Source organism: Aythya ferina (genome assembly GCF_964211825.1).
Source record: "Aythya ferina genome assembly, chromosome: 10".
Lineage (NCBI taxonomy): Eukaryota > Metazoa > Chordata > Aves > Anseriformes > Anatidae > Aythya > Aythya ferina.
In genome coordinates this window covers 23220212-23240852 of record NC_140306.1, presented here as the reverse complement: position 1 = coordinate 23240852, position 20641 = coordinate 23220212, and the positions used below count along the sequence as shown (strand labels likewise).

Below are 20641 nucleotides of genomic sequence, written 5' to 3'. Positions count from 1 at the left end.
TAAGGTTAATGGTAACCGTAAGTGTAAAGGTAAGGGTTAGGGTAAGGGTAAGAATAAGGGTATGGGTAATGGTAAGGGTGAGGGTAACAGTAAGGGTAAGTGTAAGGTTTAGATTTAGGCTAAGGGTAAGTGTAGCAGAAAGGGTAAGGTTTACGGTAAGGGTAAGTGTTAGGATAAGGGTAAGGTTTAGGGTTAGGTTAAGGGTAAGGGATAGGGTAAGGGATAGGGTAAGGGATAGGGATAGGGTAAGGTAAGGGTAAGGGTTAGGGTAACAGTAAGGGTAAGGGTACGGGTAGAAGTATGTGTTAGAGTAGGGGTTATGGTAAGGGTAAGGGTAAGGGTAAGGGTTAGGGTAAGAGTAAGTGTAAGGGTATGTGTAAGTGTACGGGTCACTGTAAGTGTTAGAGTAAGGGTTATGTTAGGGGTAACTGTTAGGGTAATGGTTAGGGTTAATTTTAGGGTTAGTGTGAGGAAAACGAAAAGGTAAGTATTAGGTTAAGGTTAAGAGCAAGTGTAAGGTTTAGGTTAAGGGTAAGGGTTAATGTAAGCGTCCTGGAAAGGGTTCAGGTAAGGTTTAGGGTTAGAGTTAGGTTAGGGTTAAGTGTTAGGAAAAGGGTAAGTTGTATGTATAAGAATAAGTGTGAGAGTAAGGGTATTGGTAATGATAAGGGTGAGGGTTAAGGATAAGGTATAAGGATAAGAGTATTTTAATTTTTTAATTCAATTAATTTTAAATTAAAATTTTTTAATTTAATTAATTAATATTTTAATTGTACGAGTAATTGTTAGGGTAAGTTTAAGCGTTGTTGTATGGCTTAAGGGTAAGGTTAAGTGTTAGCGTAATGGTTATGGTTAATTATAGGGTTAGGGTGAGAAAAACGTAAGGTTAAGTATTAGCTTAAGGTTAAGGGTAAGGTTAATGTTAAGAGTAAGTGTAAGGTTTAGGGTAAGGGTTAGGGTTAATGTAAGGGTCAGGGTAAGGGTTGGGGTAAGGTTTAGGGTAAGGGTTAGGTTCAGGATAAGTGTTAGGGTAAGTGTAAGGTTAATGGTAACCGTAAGTGTAAAGGTAAGGGTTAGGGTAAGGATAAGGGTATGGGTAATGGTAAGGGTGAGGGTTATGCTAAGAGTAAGTGTAAGGTTTAGATTTAGGCTAAGGGTAAGTGTAGCAGAAAGGGTAAGGTTTACGGTAAGGTTTGAGGTTTAGGCTTAGGTTAAGGGTAAGGGTAAGGGTAAGGGTAAGGTTTAGGTTTAGGAAAAGGGTAAGTGTAGCAGAAAGGTTAAGGGTTAGGGTAAGTGTTAGGGTAAGGGTAAGGTTAAGGGTAAGGGTAATGGTATGAATAAGGGTAAGGGTAAGGGAAATGGTACGGGTCAGGGTAAGGGTTAGAGTAAGGGTTTGAGTAAGGGTAAGGGTAAGGGTTAGGATAAGTGTAAGGGTGCAAGCAAGGATTAGGGCAAGAGTAAGTGTAAGGGTAATAGAAAGGGTTAGGGTAAGTTTAAGGGTAAGGGAAAGTGTTAGGATATGTTTTAGGGGAAGCAGAAGGGTAAGGGTTAGGTTAAGTGTAAGGGGAAGGGGAAGGTAAGGGGAAGGGTTGGAGTAAGGTATAGGGTAAGGGTAAGGTTATGGTTAAAGGAAAGAGTAAGGGTAAGGAAAAAGTAAAGGTAAGGATTTGGGTAATGGTAAGGGTGAGAAGGGTTAGGGTAAGGGTTACGGTAAGGGTTAGGTAACGCAGTGTACAACCTGGGACGTCACACGCAGAGCTGCCTCTGGCAAGGTGAGTGAGGAACAGATGTAGCAGTTGTTGTGTTGTAGGTCTCACTGTTCCTCTAAGCATCCCCTCTGTCTTTTAGAGGTGTTGTAGCTGTTTGAAGAGGGTAGATTGAAGCATCTGCCTCGGGGGCTGGTAAGCGGCAGAGGTAAGGGAGCAGATGAGAGTAACTTACCTAGTTGTGCTGTGTCTTTGGATGCTGCATCGGCCTATGCGTTTCTTTTTCTTTCACAGGTGTCTCGCACAGGCTCAAAGGAGCAAACTGCACTCTGAAGAGCTGTGTAAGAAGAGGGGCTGGTCATGAGCTGGGTTGGAGCAGAACGACCAAGTAGCACAAGGTGACTATGAAAGGTGTCCGTCTTGCTTTGCAGGTGCCGTGGCAGGCTCTCCACAGAAGTGGATAAGGATATGAGATAAGGCCAGAGAGCGACAAGGAGCGGCACGTGCAGGGATGGTTTTGAAGCGCTGCGGTGGCTTACTCTTCTGTTCATCAGGTGCCACAGGCAAGGTGGGTTGTAACATCAGTCGTTATATTTGCATGAAAGCAGTTCACTTGAATGCCACAGTGCATCTGAGTAGGGTGTTCTAGCAGAACAAGCTTGTCTGGCACAGCGGTGCCTGATGGCAGTGTGTTTCCTCAGGTGAAGAGGTGCCTGAAGCCCCATCCTATCTAGCCTGCACACAATTATCTGAGAATGAAAGCTGCTTTCCAGTAATTCAGAAAGCCAAGTTACATCTCAGCCTTGAGCATCTCGGGCTTTGGGGCCTGTCTGTAACATTTGGCACCAGCACTAATACTTTTTTTGGCATATGTTTAGCGTTTGGTGCCTGTGTCTGGGATTTGGGCCCTGTCTCGAACCAGTGGGGCTTTGTCCTGGGTTTTGGAGCCTGCCTCTAGAGTTCAGGGCCTGTGATTAGGCTTTTGGGGTCTGTGTCTGGGGGCCGGTATCTGGGGGCAAGGGGGGAGCTGCTTGTAGACCCTTGGGGCCGGCATTGAGGGGGTTGGGAGCTGACTCTACACCTTTGGGGCCTGCTTCTGGGGGCGGGGTGGGGTTGAGACCAGCATCTGGGGGAGGGGTGGGAGCTCTTTGTATTCCTTTGGAGCCTGTGTCGGGGGGCGGGGGGGGGGGGGGGAAGGGGAGGGTTGGTTGGGAGGTGCTTGTACACTGTTGGAGCCTGGGTTGAGGGAGGAGGTTTGGAGCTGCTTCTACACCTTTGGGCCTGGCATCGGGGGTAGGGGGTTGGGTGCTGGTTGTAGGGGCCTGTGTTTGGGGGGGGGGGGCTTGGGACCTGCGTCTGGGGGAGGGGTGGGAGCTGCTTGTACACCTTTGGGGCCTGCATGTGTGGGGGGTCAGGGCCTGTGTCTAGCGGGCTGGGAACTGCTTGTACAATGTAGGAATCTGTTTCTGCAGGGTGGCTGGGAGCTGTTTGTACAACTTTGGGGCCAGCATCTGGGGGTGGCTGGGAGCTGCCTGTACACTGTAGGGGCCTGTGTTTGTGGGGGCCTTGGGGGCCTCCCTCGGGGGGGGGGGGGGGAGGGTTGGGAGCTGCTTGTATAGGGTAGGGGGCGTGCCTGGCAGGGGTTGGGAGCTGCTTGTAGAATTTGGGTCGCTGTGTCTGGGGGGTCGGTTGGGGCCTGTGTCTCAGGGGTGTTGGGAACTGGTTGTACACCTTTGGGTCCTGTCTCAGGGGGGGAGCTACTTGTACACTTTTGGGGTCTGTATTTGAGGGGGGTTGGGAGCTGCTTGTGCACTTTTGGACCTATGTTTAGGCTGGTTGGGAGTTGCTCATGCATTCTAGGTGCCTCCCTTTTGAGAAGGGTTGGGGCCTGCATCTGTGGGTGGTTGGGAGCTGCTTGTACACTATAGGGGCCATGGTCTTGGAGGGGGGTCTGGGCTGTTTATACACCTTTGTGGCCTGTGTTTGGGGGGGGGGGGGTGGGCCTGTGCCTGGGGAAGTTGGGAGCTGTTTGTTCACTCTAGGAGCCTCCATTTGGGGGTCTTTGGGGCCTCCCTTTGAGGGGGAGGGAGTTGGGAGTTGGTTGTACACCTCCGCATCCCGTGTCTTGGGGGGGGTGGGGGGAGTGGGACCGGTCTCTGAAGGGGCGGGTTGTGAGCTGCTTGTACACCTGTGTCGGGGGGAGTGTAGGGGGGTTGGCGGGGGTCGGGTCCGGGTCTTGGGCCAGTGTCTGGGTGGAGTCCAGTTCTTGGGAGGGGGTGGTGGGGTAGGAGCTGCTTGTGGGCAGTTGGGGTCTGCATCTGGGTGTGGTTGGTGCCTGCTTCTGTTGGCAGTTTGGGGCCTGCTTGTAGACTTGTGCAGCCTGGGTTTGGGGGCTTTTCTGTAACGTTTGGGGCCTGCATTTTTGCTTTGGGATGCATCTTGAGCTTTTGAGGCCTAGCAGTAGCATTTGGGGCCTGCATCTGGGGCTTTTCTGTAGCATTTTGGTTGCGTATTTGTGATTTGGGGCCTGTATCGTGGGTTTTGCCTTTTTTGTAGTTTCCATCTTTGTGTGTGTGTGTTTCGTTGTTGGTTGTCTGGGGTTAGGGGCAGTTTGGGGTTTGGATTAAGGTCAGTGTCATTAGCGTTAGGGGGTTGATAATAAGGGTTAGGGTTGTGGTTAGAGTTGTTAGGTTTAAGGGGAATAAGGATTTCAGGGTAAGGGGATCAAGGTTGTGGGAATAAAAATGTTGTTTTTGCGCAGTTACATCCTGTAGAGGGAAGGAAGGTGGTATTGAGATATGCTTGCAGTGATAAGACAGCTTAACAGTGTGAAATGAGTTCATCTGATTCGTGTCAATATGGAACAATGCTAGGGCCGCATGATATGATGAAAAGTCTGAGAAAACCGGAGTGGTTAATGTATATAGTTCTTGTATCTTGCAAAGGAATGGTCCAGCAATTCGGGTCAATAGGGGATAAGAGAACAAAGGGGTTTCAGAAAAACTGCTAACTTTTACAACTCTTGATGGGACACTATGCAAGTGTCTGCCATCCAGCCAAGATGGACAAAGGAGATGGACAAGAGAAAAGCCTGGGAGGAAGACTACGAGCCTTCAGTACGAGCGGCCCCCAGAGGGACCACCGGAGACTGATAACGCCTGCACCAGTGGGAGGGTTTGGATTCTGGGAACTAATTAGAATAACCCTGCCTTTTGTAGAAGTAGTAATGAATATGTATTAGCCTAGCAGCATAAAAACCAGCCGCCTAATGTAACTTGTGTGCGTCTTGGTGGAGCAGAGACTCCTGGCACACCCAGCGCTGCTTGCTTACCTCTATTCATTTAATAAATTGTAAATTTCAATTGCAATCCTATTTGGGACCCAGTCATTTATTACAAGTGGGCGCTCGTCCGGGAGGGCTTTGGTTCCTGATTTCTGGTTTGATCTAGGAGAGGCACCCCCACCATTTGGTGGCTGCTGTTTGAGTCAGGTCGGAACTCATGGCATCTTGAACCTGAATAAAGGTAAGCAAAGTTTCTGATTCTTTTTTTCAGCTCCCTTGCCAGCTGCAGCACTATATTTTGCCCGTAATTGTGCGTGTGAAGATCCGAACGAAGATGACGGAGTCGTAAGCATTTAAAGCGTATACCGTTTGGTTGGGTGGGGTTCGGTTGCCTGTGTGTGTAAGAGTGTGACTGAGATGGAACTTAGTTCCGAAGCGATTGTGGAGGTCTTCTAACCGCGGTTCCAATCTCCTGCGAGGGACTTGGCCGGCGAAGGACCGAAGGGATTCCTATAGGATTTGTGGGTGTGTGATAGGTCCTCGACCCCCTGCAAGACACTCTTACTAAGGTAACCAAGGGCTGTGGGAATTGCCAGAGTAAAATTCCTAGATGGGTCAGACAAAATCGAAGACCAGAGACCAGAAGAAAGGGAGCAAATTACCAGTCATACCACCAGAAAGTCCATTAGGAATAACGATTCGAAATTGGAATGATAGGGACCCCAGAAAAGGAAAAAGTAAATTAAAAATGGTCCAGTATTGTGTGACAGAATGGCCAAAGGAGCCTTTAAGACTACATGTCTTTTGGCCTGTTTTTGGATCCTTCGAAGACTGGATTTGCCAGGCCTTAAATATCCATGTTAATTCAAAGGAAGCTTTTAGCCAGGAAGAAAGTGATTATGCAGGATTATGGATCAGGAAGACTTCAGGTCCTTTTCCAGCCTCAATATTTACACTAAAAGCAGGTAAGAAATTTGAAGAACAAGAAGAACATGAAAAAGAAAAAGAAGATAAACGTGAGCCGTTGGATAAGCTACCACCTCCATATCCTAACAATCCACCCCCGGCGGCTCCCCCTCCGGTGGCTGTGGTATCGCCACCAGTACCACCGTTGCCCCAGCTTCCACCACCAACAGCACCAGAATTAGACCGACCTCCGGCCGCATGCAGGAGAAGTAGGACGGATGTATCTGAGAGGGCTTCTCTATATCCCTTAAGGGAGGTAACTGGTGTATAACTGGTGCGCGTCTTGGTGGAACAGAGACTCCCGGCGTACCCAGCACTGTTTGCTTACCTCTATTCATTCAGTGAATTGTAAACTTTGATTGTAATCCTATTTGGGACTTTTATTTATTATAACAGACAACCTTGTAAAACGCAGACAACCAGAATCCTTACAGCAATTAGGTGGAAATCACGGCGTAAGAAACATTACCACCTCAAAGAGTAAAAACCTCAAAAGAAATGTGACTTGTAACAGGCCAGCAGCTGTGTATTTTCTGTGAAGCACCAGCTAGATTATGAACCTTGAATAGCACAGTTAAAGGGGAAACAGGGGAGGGTCCCGGTCCTCGGCAGAAAAAAAAAGTGTATAAACTGTGTATGGAATTAGTAGGCACCCTCCTGCTTGTGGGACACCCGCCATTGTAATCTCGAATAATAATGCTACTGTACTGAGATCCTCGACTCAGCCTATGCTATTTGCTACAGATTGATTCAGGGTTTTAAGGTTTCAGGGATTGGGCACTAGGGTTGGGTTTCAGGGTAAGGGGTTTCAGGGTTTATGTTTAGGATTTTAAGGTTTTTAGGGTTGGAGTTTTAACGGTTAGGGTTTTAAGGATTTGGGGGTTAGGGTTTTAAGGGTTTCAGGGTTAGCGTGTTAGGGTATTAGAGTTTTTTGGGTTGTAGTGTTGATATGTTTTTTAGGGTTAGAGTCTTAAGGTTTTATTTTTGGTCAGTTATTTACGGTTAGGGTTTTAAGATCTTTTTTTTTTTTGTTTTTTTCAGGTTAGTTTCTCCAGGGCCAGGGTTTTGAGTATCCTAATTTTGGGGGTTTGGATTTTGAGCATCTTAATTTTTGGGGTTAGGCTTTTGTGTGCCCTAATTTTTTGGGATCGGCTTTCAAGCATCCTAAGTAGTTGGGTTAGGGTTTTGAGCATCTTAATATTTTGGGTCTGGGTAATGAGCATCCTCAGTTTTCAGGATAGGGTTTTGAGCATCTTAATGTTTCCAGGATAGGGTTTGGAGTGTCCTAATGTTTTGGGTTGGGGCTTTGAGCGTCCTAATGTTTTTGGGTTAGGGTTTGGAGCGTCCTAAATTTTGAGGATAGGGTTCTGAGCATCTCAGTGTTTCCAGGATAGGGTTTTGAGCGTCCTAAGTATTTGGGATAGGTCTTTGAGCTTCCTAATGTTTTCCGGATAGGGTTTGGAGCATCTTAATGTTTTGGGTTTGGGTTTTGAGCGTCCGAATGTTTTTGGGTTAGGGCTTGGAGCATCCTAATGATTTTGGGTTAGGGCTTTGAGCGTCCTGTTTTCGGGATAGGGTTTTGAGCGTCCAAAGTTTTTGGGTTTGGGTTTTGAGCGTCCAAAGTGTTATAAGTTGCCCCCTTAATTAATTTTCAGAGAGCATTGTATTAATCATAGAAAGGAATTTATTGAGTAAGCAAACATCAAGCAAAACAGCACTGGGCAGCCGGGGAGTCTCAGCTCCGCCAACGGCACGCACCTCACCCCTGCCAGGGTCCCTTTTTATACCTTACTAATTCTGGGATTACTCAGCACATCCTGGTATATTCTGCGACTGCGCGCACTGTTGCTATGTTCCCTCAACATAACCCTAAAATTAACCGTAACCATTACCCTAACACTTATCCTTACCTAACCCTAACCCTAACCCTTACTCTAACTTTTAACCCTGACCCATAACCTTAGACTTCCCCTACCCTTACCCTTACTCTTCCCCTTACCCTAACCCTTACCCTTACACTTACGGTTACCATTAACCTTACCCTTACCCGAACACTTACCCTTACCCTATCCCTTACACTAATCCTTATCCATACAACTTCCGCTTACCCTAACACTTAACCTTAACCTAACCCTAACCCTAAACCTTACCTGAACCCTTACCCTGACCCTTACATTAACCCTAACCCTAAAATTTAACCTTAACCTTACCCTTAACCTTAACCTAATACTTACCCTTACTTTTCCCTCACCCTAACCCTAAAATTAACCCTAACCATTACCCCAACACTTACCCTTACCCTAACCCTTACCCTTACCATAATCCATACTCTAACACATACTTCTACCCGTACCCGTACCCTTACCGTAACCCTTACCCTTACCGTTACCGTAACCCTTACCCTTACCCTATCCCTTACCCTTAACCTAACCCTAAACCTTACCCTTATCCTAACACTTACCCTTACCGTAAACCTTACCCTTTCTGCTACACTTACCCTTAGCCTAAATCTAAACCTTACACTTACCCTTAGCCTAACCCTCGCCCTTACCATTACCCATACCCTTATTCTTACCCTTACCGTAACCCTACGGTTACCATTAACCTTACCCTTACCCTAACACTTATCCTGAACCTAACCCTTACCCTAAACCTTACCCCAACCCTTACCCTGACCCTTACATTAACCCTAACCCTTACCCTAAACCTTACACTTACTTTTAACCTTAACCTTACCCTTAACATTAACCTAATACTTACGCATACATTTTCCTGACTTTAACCCTAAAACTAACCCTTACCCTAACCCTTACACTTACCCTAACCCTAACCCTTACTCTAACCCTTACCCTGACCTGTACCCTTACACTTACCCTTACCCTTATACTTACCCTAATTCTTACCCATACCATAACCCATACCCTAACACATATTTGTACCCTTAACCTTACCCTTACCCTTACTCTATCCGTTACCCTTACGCTTACCCTTAACATAAACCTTACCCTTGACCTTACCCTTACCATAAGCCCTACAACAACACTTACATGTACACTTACGCTTACACTTACCCTAGCAATTACTCGTACAATTACCCTTACCCTTACCCTTACCCTTAACCTAAGCCGAAACCTTAAACCTTACAGTAAACCTTACCCTTTCTGCTACACTTACCCTTAGCCTAAATCTAAACCTTACACTTACCCTTACTGTTACCCTCACCGTTACTGTTGCCAATACCCTTACTCTTACCCTTACCCTAACCCTTCTCCTTACACTTACTGTTACCTTTAACATTACCCTTACCCTAACACTTACACTTATCCTTATCCATACCCTTACCCTTACCCTAATCCTTACCCTTAACCTAACCCTAACCCTAAACCTTACCCCAGCCCTTACCCTGACCCTTACATTAACCCTAACCCTTACCCTAAAACTTACACTTACTCTTAACCTTAACCTTACCCGTAACTATTACCCTAACACTTACCCTTATGTTTCCCTCACCCTAACCCTAAAATTAACCCTAACCATTACCCTAACACTTACCCTTACCATAACCCATATCCTAACACGTACTTGTAGCCTTAACTTTACCATTCCCCTTACCCTTACCTTTACTGTCTCCGTTACCCTTACACTTACACTTAACATAAACCTTAAAGTTAACCTAACCCTTGTTATAAATGGCTCAGGATTCAAATTAGGATTAAAATAAAAATAGGATTTATTGAAAGAATATAAAGGAATAGAGGTAAGCAAACAGCGCTGGGTGCACCGGGAGTCTCCGCTCCGCCAGGACGCACACCAGTTACATCAAGCAGCTGATTTTTATGCTCCTAGACTAATACATATTCATTACTACTTCTAAAAAAAATAGATTATTAAAATTAGCTTCCGGGGTGCAGTCCCTCCTACTGGAGCATGCGCAGTCTCCTCTGGGGTCTCTTCTGGGGGTCTCTAGGGGTCTTTCATGCTGAAGGCTCGTAGTCTTCCTCTCCCCCTTTGTACTTACTTGGCACCATACCAAGTTTATAGAACATTCTCTTCAAGACTTGTCTCCCAGCCGTCCTTCAGCTTCTTTTTCCTTCCTCTTAATCTCTCGGCCCCCCTAACCAGATACCAAAGATCCGCATAGTATCCCATAACAGTCACTAGTTGTTATCAGTTGTTCTGAAACTCCCAGACATCAAACACAAACAGCTTCACGAGTAATTAAAACATTCTTCCCCAGCCATTCACAGACACATCTATAGCAGTGTTAGAAATAGAAGTCCGGAATAACAAAAGCAAACAGGTTCATAAATTTAAGGAGTGATAAATTGACTAGAATGAGGGGGAGACTGGGACACACTGCAGCTGAGGTTCAAGAATTAAATTGCCAGTGCAGGGCCCAGAGGCAGACAGGATTCAAACAGAATTGTTCTTTATGGACACGAATTGTTAAAACATTCCTCACACCCTTATCATAAGCCATACAACAACACTTACATGTACACTTACGCTTGCACTTACCCTAGCAATTACTCGTACAATTACCCTTAACCTTACTATTAAGCTAACCCTAAACCTTACCCTTATCCTAACACTTACCCTTATCCTAAACCTTACCCTTTTTGCTACACTTACCCTTTGCCTAATTCTAAACCTTACCCTAACCCTCACCCTTACCCTTACCATTATACTTACTTTTACCCTTGACCTAAACCTTACCCCAACCCTTACCCTGACCCTTATATTAACCCTAACCCTTACCCTAACCCTAACTCTAATCCTAACCCTTAACCTAAACCTTACACTTAATCTTACCTTTAACCTTACCCTTAAACTAATACATACCCTTACCTTTCCCTCACCATAACCCTAAAATTAACCGTAACCATTACCTGAACACTTATCCTTACCTAACCCTAACCCTTACTCTAACTTTTACCCGAACCCGGACCCTTAGACTTCCCCTTCCCCTTCCCCTTACTCTTCCCCTTACCCTAACCCTTACCCTTACACTTACGGTTACCATTTACCTTACCCTTACCCTAACACTTAACCTTAACCTAACCCTAACCCTAAACCTTACCTGAACCCTTACCCTGACCCTTACATTAACCCTAACCCTAAAACTTAACCTTAACCTTACCCTTAACCTTAACCTAATACTTACCCTTACTTTTCCCTCACCCTAACCCTAAAATTAACCCTAACCATTACCCTTACCCTAACCCTTACTCTAACCCTTACCCTTACCATAACCCATACTCTAACACATACTTCTACCCGTAACCGTACCCTTACCGTAACCCTTACCCTTACCATTACCGTTACCCTTACCCTTACCGTTACCGTTACCCTTACCCTTACCATTACCCTTAACCTAACCCTAAACCTTACCCTTATCCTAACACTTACCCTTACCGTAAACCTTACCCTTTCTGCTACACTTACCCTTAGCCTAAATCTAAACCTTACACTTACCCTTAGCCTAACCCTCGCCCTTACCGTTACCCATACCCTTATTCTTACCCTTACCCTAACCCTTACCTTTACACTTACGGTTACCATTAACCTTACCCTTACCCTAACACTTATCCTGAACCTAACCCTTACCCTAAACCTTACCCCAACCCTTACCCTGACCCTTACATTAACCCTAACCCTTACCCTAAACCTTACCCTTACTCTTAACCTTAACCTTACCCTTAACATTCACCTAATACTTACGCATACGTTTTCCTGACTTTAACCCTAAAACTAACCCTAACCATTACCCTAACACTTAACCTTACCCTAACCCTAACCCTTACTCTAACCCTTACCCTGACCTGTACCCTTACACTTACCCTTACCCTTATAGTTACCCTAATTCTTACCCATACCATAACCCATACCCTAACACATATTTGTACCCTTAACCTTACCCTTACCCTTACTCTATCCGTTACCCTTACGCTTACCCTTAACATAAACCTTATCCTTGACCTTACCCTTACCATAAGCCCTACAACAACACTTACATGTACACTTACGCTTGCACTTACCCTAGCAATTACTCGTACAATTACCCTTAACCTAACCATAAACATTAAGGATAAGCTTAAGGGTCACCCTTAAGCTTAACGTTATCCTAACACTTAAGGGAACTTATTCTATCTGTTAGATAACGGATAGAATAAGGGTAAGTGTAACGGTTAAGTGTTAGGGTAATGGTTAGGGTTAATTTTAGGATTAGGGTGAGAAAAATGTAAGGTTAAGTACTAGCTTAAGGTTAAGGGTAAGGTTAAGTTTAAGAGTAAGTGTAAGGTTTAGGTTAAGGGTTAGGGTTAATGTAAGGTTCAGGGAAAGGCTTGGGGTAAGGTTTAGGGTTAGGTTCAGCTTAAGGGTAAGGGTTGGGGTAAGGTTAAGGGTATGGATAAGGATAAGTGTAAGGGATAGGGTAAGGGTAAGGGTTAGCGTAAGGGTAAGATTAATGGTAAGGTTTATGTTAAGGGTAAGCGTAAGGGTAACGGATAGAGTAAGGGTAAGGGTAACGGTAAGGTTAAGGGTACAAATATGTGTTAGGGTATGGGTTATGGTATGGGTAAGAGTTAGGGTAATGTAAGGGTAAGGGTGAGTGTAAGGGTATGGATCAGGGTAAGGGTTAGAGTAAGGGTTAGGGTTAGGGTAAGGGTAAGTGTTAGAATAATGGTTAGGGTTAATTTTAGGGTTAGGGTGAGGGAAACGTAAGGGTAAGTATTGGGTTAAGGTAAGGGTAAGTGTAAGGTTTAGATTTAGGCTAATGGTAAATGTAGCAGAAAGGGTAAGGTTTACGATAAGGGTAAGTGTTAGGGTAAGGGTAAGGTTTAGGGTAACATAAAGGGTAAGGATTACGGTAAGGGTAAGGGTACGGGTAGAATTTGTTAGAATATGGCTTATGGTAAGGGTAAGGTTTAGGGTAAGAGTAAGTGTAAGTGTATGTGTAAGGGTACGGGTCATTCTAAGGGTTAGAGTAAGGGTTAGGGTAAGGGTAGGTGTTAGGGTAATGGTTAGGGTTAATTTTAGGGTTAGGGTGAGGGAAACGGAAGGGTAAGTATTAGGTTAAGGTTAAGGGTAAGGTTAAGGTTAAGAGTAAGTGTAAGTTTTAGGGTAAGGGTAAGTGTTAGGGTAATGGTTAGTGTTAATTTTAGGTGTATGGTGACGGATAAGAAAGGGTAAGTAGTAGGTTAAGGTTAAGCGTAAGGTTAAGGTTAAGAGTAAGTGTAAGTTTTAGGGTACGGTTTAGGGTTAATGTAAGGGTCAGGGTAAGTGTTTGGGTAAGATTTAGGGTTAGGGTAAGAGTAAGTATATGGGTAATGGTAAGGGTAAGTGTTAGGGTTAGGGTAAGTGTAAGGTTTAGATTTAGGCTAAGGGTAAGTGTAGCAGAAAGGGTAAGGGTTACGGTAAGTGTAAGTGTAAGGATACGGTTAAGGTTTAGGCTTACGTTAAGGGTAAGGGTAATGCTTTGGTAAGGGTAAGAGTAAGGGTAAAGGTAAGGGTTACGGTAAGGGTAAGGGTACTGGTAGAAGTATGTGTTAGAGTACGGCTAATGGTAAGGGTACAAATAGCTCCCCCCCGGGAGACAGGACCCAAAGGTGTACAACCAGTTCCCAACACCCCTGAGACACAGGCCCCAACCCCCCCCCCCAGACACAGGGCCCCAAATTCTACAAGCAGCTCCCAACCCCTGCCAGGCACGCCCCCTACCCTATACAAGCAGCTCCCAACCCTCCCCCCCCCCCGAGGGAGGCCCCCAAGCCCCCCACAAACACAGGCCCCTACAGTGTACAGGCAGCTCCCAGCCACCCCCAGATGCTGGCCCCAAAGTTGTACAAACAGCTCCCAGCCACCCTGCAGAAACAGATTCCTACATTGTACAAGCAGTTCCCAGCCCGCTAGACACAGGCCCTGACCCCCCACACATGCAGGCCCCAAAGGTATAAAAGCAGCTCCCACCCCTCCCCCAGACGCAGGTCCCAAGCACCCCCCCCCAAACACAGGCCCCTACAACCAGCACCCAACCCCCTACCCCCGATGCCAGGCCCAAAGGTGTAGAAGCAGCTCCAAACCTCCTCCCTCAACCCAGGCTCCAACAGTGTACAAGCACCTCCCAACCAACCCTCCCCTTCCCCCCCCCCCCCGACACAGGCTCCAAAGGAATACAAAGAGCTCCCACCCTTCCCCCAGATGCTGGTCTCAAACCCCCCCTGCCCCCAGAAGCAGGCCCCAAAGGTGTAGAGTCAGCTCCCAACCCCCTCAATGCTGGCCCCTAGGGTCTACAAGCAGCTCCCCCCTTGCCCCCAGATACCGGCCCCCAGACACAGACCCCAAAAGCCTAATCACAGGCCCTGAACTCTAGAGGCAGGCTCCAAAACCCAGGACAAAGCCCCAGTGGTTTGAGACAGGGCCCAAATCCTAGACACAGGCCCCAAACGCTAAACATATGCCAAAAAAAGTATTAGTGCTGGTGCCAAATGTTACAGACAGGCCCAAAAGCCCGAGATGCTCAAGGCTGAGACGTAACTTGGCTTTCTGAATTACTGGAAAGCAGCTTTAATTCTCAGATAATTGTGTGCAGGCTGATTAAGGAGCTATTGGGGAGGCAAGGACAATCCCCAGACAAGGACTGTATATCTCGAAACAAGACACTGGAACTCATGATAAGGAGACGGCAGGCGGACAGAGAAACGAATGTAAGGACTATAACTCTCGAAACTGGACATTGGAATTCATTATAAAGATACAACAAACGGGAGAATTGGCAACAACCAGCTCTTGCAATTAAGAAACATGCCAATTCAGTAGATTCCTGACCAAAGGTGAAAAGTACACTGTGAGGAAGACTCGGGGTCTTCCTCCCAAAGACCCCTGCCCACGTCCCAAAGACCCCTGCCCACAATTCTTGGAAGGCTCTGCGCAGGCGCAAGGTGCCAAAAGGCTAATTAGCATGAGAAGCGAGGGAAGGCGGGGATAGGTAATGCATATGCATAGGTGCTTGTAGAATATTGATAGATTGATTGTATAAATTCAAGACTGCTTTCTGCTTTGGGTATGCACGATAGGTGGAGAGATCCCCCGTGCATCCAGCGCTGCAATAAAGAATATACCACTTAAAGGAATTTCGGCTTCGATCTTTGAATCAATTTGGCGACCCAGATGGGACAACCTCTCTGCCGGACTGCAGGACCCGCTGGGAACAGGACTCCCTAGGGTACCCCCGGGATTTCCCGGAGGGACTCCTCGACTCACCGGATCACTGCGGAGGCAGACAAGGACCCCATCATTGTAAGTGAGTATATTCTTTATTCTGGTTTGGTTTTCTGGTAGACCGGTCATCTGGAACTGTCTGTAAGTCAGAAGGTGATCTTCTGCGAGGCAGTGTTTGGTATATACTTTGTGGTTAGCACCATAAGTACATGTTTGGGGACCTTAAGGAAGGAGCTCGCTTTAAGGTCCATCTGGAATTGTGTTGTCTATTTCGGTTTTCTGACTCATGGAGTATGGTATTTAACTCTGGTTATTGTTACTGCGATTTTGGCTATTTTCCTGGTGGTAATAGTAGGTTCGTGGCATTGTTATAAGAAAGATATCGTTACGGTGTTACACAGTTCGGTTTTCTGACTTATCGCATGTGGAATTTGACTCTGACTATTGTTACTGTGATTTTGGCAATATTGCTGGTAATAGTAGTTTTGTGGCATCGCTACTGAAAGATATTGCGTGCCCGTATTTTTGTGAGTGATACGTTTTGTGATACGCTTTTGTAAATAACATGTGTATTCTGAAAGTGTAAACTGGAAACTGGGGGGGCAAACAAGCAGTGAAATTTTAAAGAAAAGTGTGTTAGGATGTGTTTTAAGTCACTGGAAGGATATTGGAGGATCTGCCGGTGGAAGTGTGAACAGGAAAACATTGATAAAATATCGTAATCAGTGGTGGCCGCTTTATAAGCTGGAATGTGGAGAAAAGTGGCCCCTAAATGGAACTTTAAACTATAATATTTTGCTACAGTTAATGTTGTTTTTTGAGAAGCAGAACAGGATGAAATGTTGTATACTGATGTTTCAGCATCTTGGTGGGAAAAGGTAGGGAATTAAGTTGGCCCCTGACTGAACCTTTGATGTTGGCATTAGAGAAGTACAGGCTGGAGAAAGATAAAGGAAGTGTTAAAAGGGTTGTTGAAAGTGTTAAAGGTGTTTGAAGTTGAATGAGCAGGGAAAGAGGATGTAGGAATGTTAATAGTTCTGCCTCTGCCCGAGGCAGAGATCTTAAAATCATGGGTGTTAGCCCTTTAGGGCAAAGGGACCATGATCGGTCCGAGAGAGTTGTCACAGAAACAGAAAAGCAGTCAACTCTAAAACAACCTGAGTTCATGTGCGAGCTCAGATTGCTGATGGGACCGTTCAGGGAACTGTGGACAATTGCATTCCCCTGACCGACCCCCACTAAGACCCGAATCATCCTGAAAATTATGAGCGGTTAAGTAAATACTAAAACCTGGATGAATTGGGAATTGAGAATATGCTTCCAACAAGGTCTAAAAGAAAGCCCTATGGAATTTTTGGACCAACTCTGAAATGTAATGAAAATAAATAAATACATAAATAAATAAAACAAAACGGTTTGGACCTGGCTTTGGAGGACAAATTGACTAGCCTTTTCCTAGGGTAATCAACCCCTGATTTCAACAGGAATAACGGGGACCTGGGGAATCTACCCTAGCGGATCCTCCACTGGTTATAATGAAGCTAGGGGAGGAATGGAAGTGAAATTTCTTATTGCTATGGGGCAACGTATTCAGTTCTAAATCAAGCATTAATGCCTTCACAGAATTATTATGTTAGGGTAAAAGGTGTGTCGTGGTTTAACCCAGCCGGCAGCTAAACACCACGCAGCTGTTCGCTCCCCCTCCCCCTCCCTCTCTGGGACGGGGGAGAGAAATGGAAAGTGAAGCCTGTGAGTTGAGATAAAGACAGTTTAATAAGACAAAATAATAATAATAATAATAATAATAATAATAATAATAATAATAATAATAATAATAATAATACAATGATGATAATAGTACCACTACTAATAATGTGTACAAACAAGTGATGCACAATGCAATTGCTCACCACCCGCTGACCGATGCCCAGCCTAACCCCGAGCAGTCCGGCCCCCTCCCCCTGGCTAGCCACCCCTATGTATTGTTTAGCCTGACGTCAGATGCTTTGGCTAGTTTGGGTCACCTGTCCTGGGTCTGTCCCCTCCCAGCTCTTACTGCACCCCCAGCCTGCCTGTTGGCAGGACAGAGCAAGAAGCTGAGATGTCCTTGGCTTGGTATAAGCATTGCTCTGCAACAATTGAAACATCGGGGTGTTATCAGCACTCTTCTCATCCTAAGCCAAAACATAGCATTCTCCCAGCTACTAGGAAGAAAATTAACTCTGTTCTAACTGAAACCAGGACAAGGTGTAACCGAAAAGGCTTATTTTTGTGAACCTTTGAAGTACAAGTTAGGGAAACAATGGGGCATACACAGATTTTTATCTATGCCTAGCTCCTCATGGGCACTCTTAGGTAGAGATTTATTAGAGCAAGTAGGAGCAGAAATTGTCTTTGAAAAGGGGAAAATGGAATTAAGAACAGGAGAAGAACAACTAATAAATGTGTTAAGCTTGGCACTAATACAAACTGACCCTAAAAGTGAAATACCTTTAGAGATCACAGATCAAGTATGTCCAGGAGTTTGGGCTACCGAAGTCCCTGGAAGAGCTAAAAATGTGACCTTACTAATTATTAAATTAAAGCCAGGAGAGAAACCCGTTAAGGTTAAGTAATATCCTTTGAGGATAGAAGATAGGAAAGGAATTAAAGAGATAATTGATCAATTTTTACAGTATGGATTATTGATTGAATGCGAATCAGAATCCAATGCACCCATATTGCCAATTAAAAAGGCAGATGAAAAAGCTATAGGCTAGTTCAGGATTTGAGGGCCATAAATAAAATCACTGAGGATATACATCCAGTAGTGGCAAACCCTTATACTTTGCTGACTAAATTAAAGAATAGTCAAGTCTGCTTTACCGTACTGGATTTAAAAGATGCCTTCTTCTGCCTAGGCTTAGCCACAGAAAGCCAAAACCTATTCGCCTTTGAATGGGAAAATCCCGATTCAGGCAGAAAGACGCAGCTTACGTGGACATTACTACCTCAAGGATTCAAGAATAGCCCCACTATTTTTGGAAACCAATTAGCAAGGGAACTCGAAACATGGATACCTCCGGACACTGAAGGTGCTTTGTTACAATATGTAGTATGTAGATGATCTCTTAATAGCTACCGAGACTAAAGGGAGTTGTATTCAATGGACTATAAGTCGTCTTAATTTTCTGGGTTTAAATGGATATCAAGTCTCTTGACAGAAAGTCCAGCTGGCTCAACAAAGTGTGACCTATCTGGGATTTGACATTTCGGAAGGACAACGAGAACTAGGAACTGAACATAAGGAAGTCATTTGCCGGACTCCAGAACCTCAAATGGTAAAGGAGCTACAAAGCTTTTTAGGAATGACAGGTTGGTGTCGCCTTTGGATTTATAATTATGGACTATTGGTAAAGCCTCTATGTGAATTGATAAAGATTAACCAGTCAAAGTTAGTCTGGACTGGAGAAGCACAAAAAGTCTTTAAACAACTTAAACAAGAATTGATGATTTTGAAATATCAAGCAATATTGGTAGAACAGGACGACGTGGAAATTGTGATAATTCATATTGTGAATCTAGCCTCTTTTCTTAGTGATGCTCCGGCACAAGCTGTGATTCACGATCGTTTAGAAACTCTAGAGACTGTGTATTCCAGCCGACCAGACCTTAAGGAGGAGCCCATGGAAGATGCGGAAGACACTTGGTTCACGGATGGGAGCAGTTTTGTTACGCAAAGACAACGTAAAGCTGGATATGCTATAACAACTACTCAGCAGGTAATTGAGTCTAAGTCTTTACCCCCTGGAACATCAGCTCAAAAGGCGGAGATAGTTGCTCTCACGAGAGCATTGGAACTGGCAGCGGGAAAAAGGGTAAACATTTGGACAGATTCTAAATATACATTCGGCGTGGTATGTGCTCATGGAGCAATTTGGAAAGAACATGGATTGCTGACCGCTCAGTGAAAACACAAAGTATGCTGAAGAAATTTTAAAATTGTTAGAGGCTGTAAAACAACCAGAAAAGGTAGCTATCATGCATTGTCAGGGACACCAAAAGGGGAACAGCGATTTTGAAATTGGAAAATCGATTGGCAGAGGCTAAGCAGGCAGCTGAAATAACTGAGGTGAAGGCATTGTCTTTGATACCAGACGGTAAAATCCAAACTATATCCAAATTATACAAAAGAAGACTTAAAATTAATTGAAGATTTGAAAGGTAAAATGAAACCAGATGGATGAGTATATTTAAAAGATAACCCCATAGTAATACCCTCTAGTTTGACATGGCCCATAGTTCTTACAGAACACAATAAAACGCATTGGGGAGCTGGCACACTGCATAAGAGCCTGAGTCAGACATTAGTGGGACGATATGATAAAACAAGTAACTCAACAATGTAGCATTTGCTTACACAATAACCCCAATACCAAGGATAGAATAAAATTTGGAATAATCGGTAAAGGAAATTATTCGGGGCAACAGTGGCAAATTGATTTTTCAGAACTCCCTAGAAAAGGGGGGTATCATTATTTACTGGTTCTGACTGACACGTTTTCAGGAAGGCCTAAAGCCTTTCCCTGTCGAACAAACAAAGCAAGAGAAGTGGTTAAAGTCTTGTTAAATGAAATAATACCATGCTTTGGGATTCTAGTAGCAATGTCTTCTGATAGAGTTTCACATTTTTGTGCACAAGTGGTAGAACAGATAAGTAAGATTCTAAAGATAGATTGGCAACTGCATACTCCTTATAGACCACAGGCAAGTGGACAGGTAGAAAAAATGAACCATTTAATTAAACAATAAATAGCTAAAATTGGATAAGAAGCTAATTTGTCATGGCCTCAATCCCTCCCTTTAGCATTACTTGGAATTAGAGTTAAACCTAGAATAAAAGGAAATTTGAGTCCCTTCAAAATCTTATATGGAAGGACATAGCAATTTCTATTTAGTGGAGAGGACCTAACGCAGTTAGGATCAGAATATTTATATGCTTATATAACTGAACTTCAGAAACAATTAAATAAAGTACATACATTTGTTTTAGGGACCAGGGCTAGAGGGTTGGATCAACCAATCCACCCCTTTAAGCTCGGGGATAATATATATATAAAGACTTTTTCAGGACAACCCGTGCAGGAAAAATGGAAGGAAAGTGGATGGGAGCATACCAAGTATTACTGACAACACACACCGCCATTAAGATTAAGAAGCAAGCAGCTTGGATCCACAATTCAAGGGTGAAGAAGGCCCCGGCGAGGATATGGACCACCACTCCAATTGGACCAACAAAATTACGGTTTTCCAGATCCTAATGATTGCAGGGGTGCGGTTCTCGGATTTGGGGTGGGCAACTTGGGATGAGAACTTACACCTGACCTTAATACAAACAATTTCTCAAGTAACTAATAAGACAAACTGTTGGGTATGCACCCATCTGCCACAGCATGGGAATAAGGGTGTATCGTTAATTGGGATTCCC

At 44.6% G+C, this 20641-nt stretch overlaps 1 long non-coding RNA gene across 1 annotated transcript in view; it reads left to right on the top strand.

The window, feature by feature from the left end:
* The first annotated feature begins 1757 nt into the window (after positions 1-1757).
* LOC311441849 overlaps positions 1758-20641 on the top strand; it is a 151133-nt gene continuing 132249 nt past the window's right edge. The window contains exons 1-4 of the long non-coding RNA XR_014696258.1: positions 1758-1772; positions 1849-2047; positions 2138-2274; positions 5261-5334. This is a non-coding gene — a long non-coding RNA (uncharacterized lncRNA). The remainder of the gene's footprint in view (positions 1773-1848; positions 2048-2137; positions 2275-5260; positions 5335-20641) is intronic.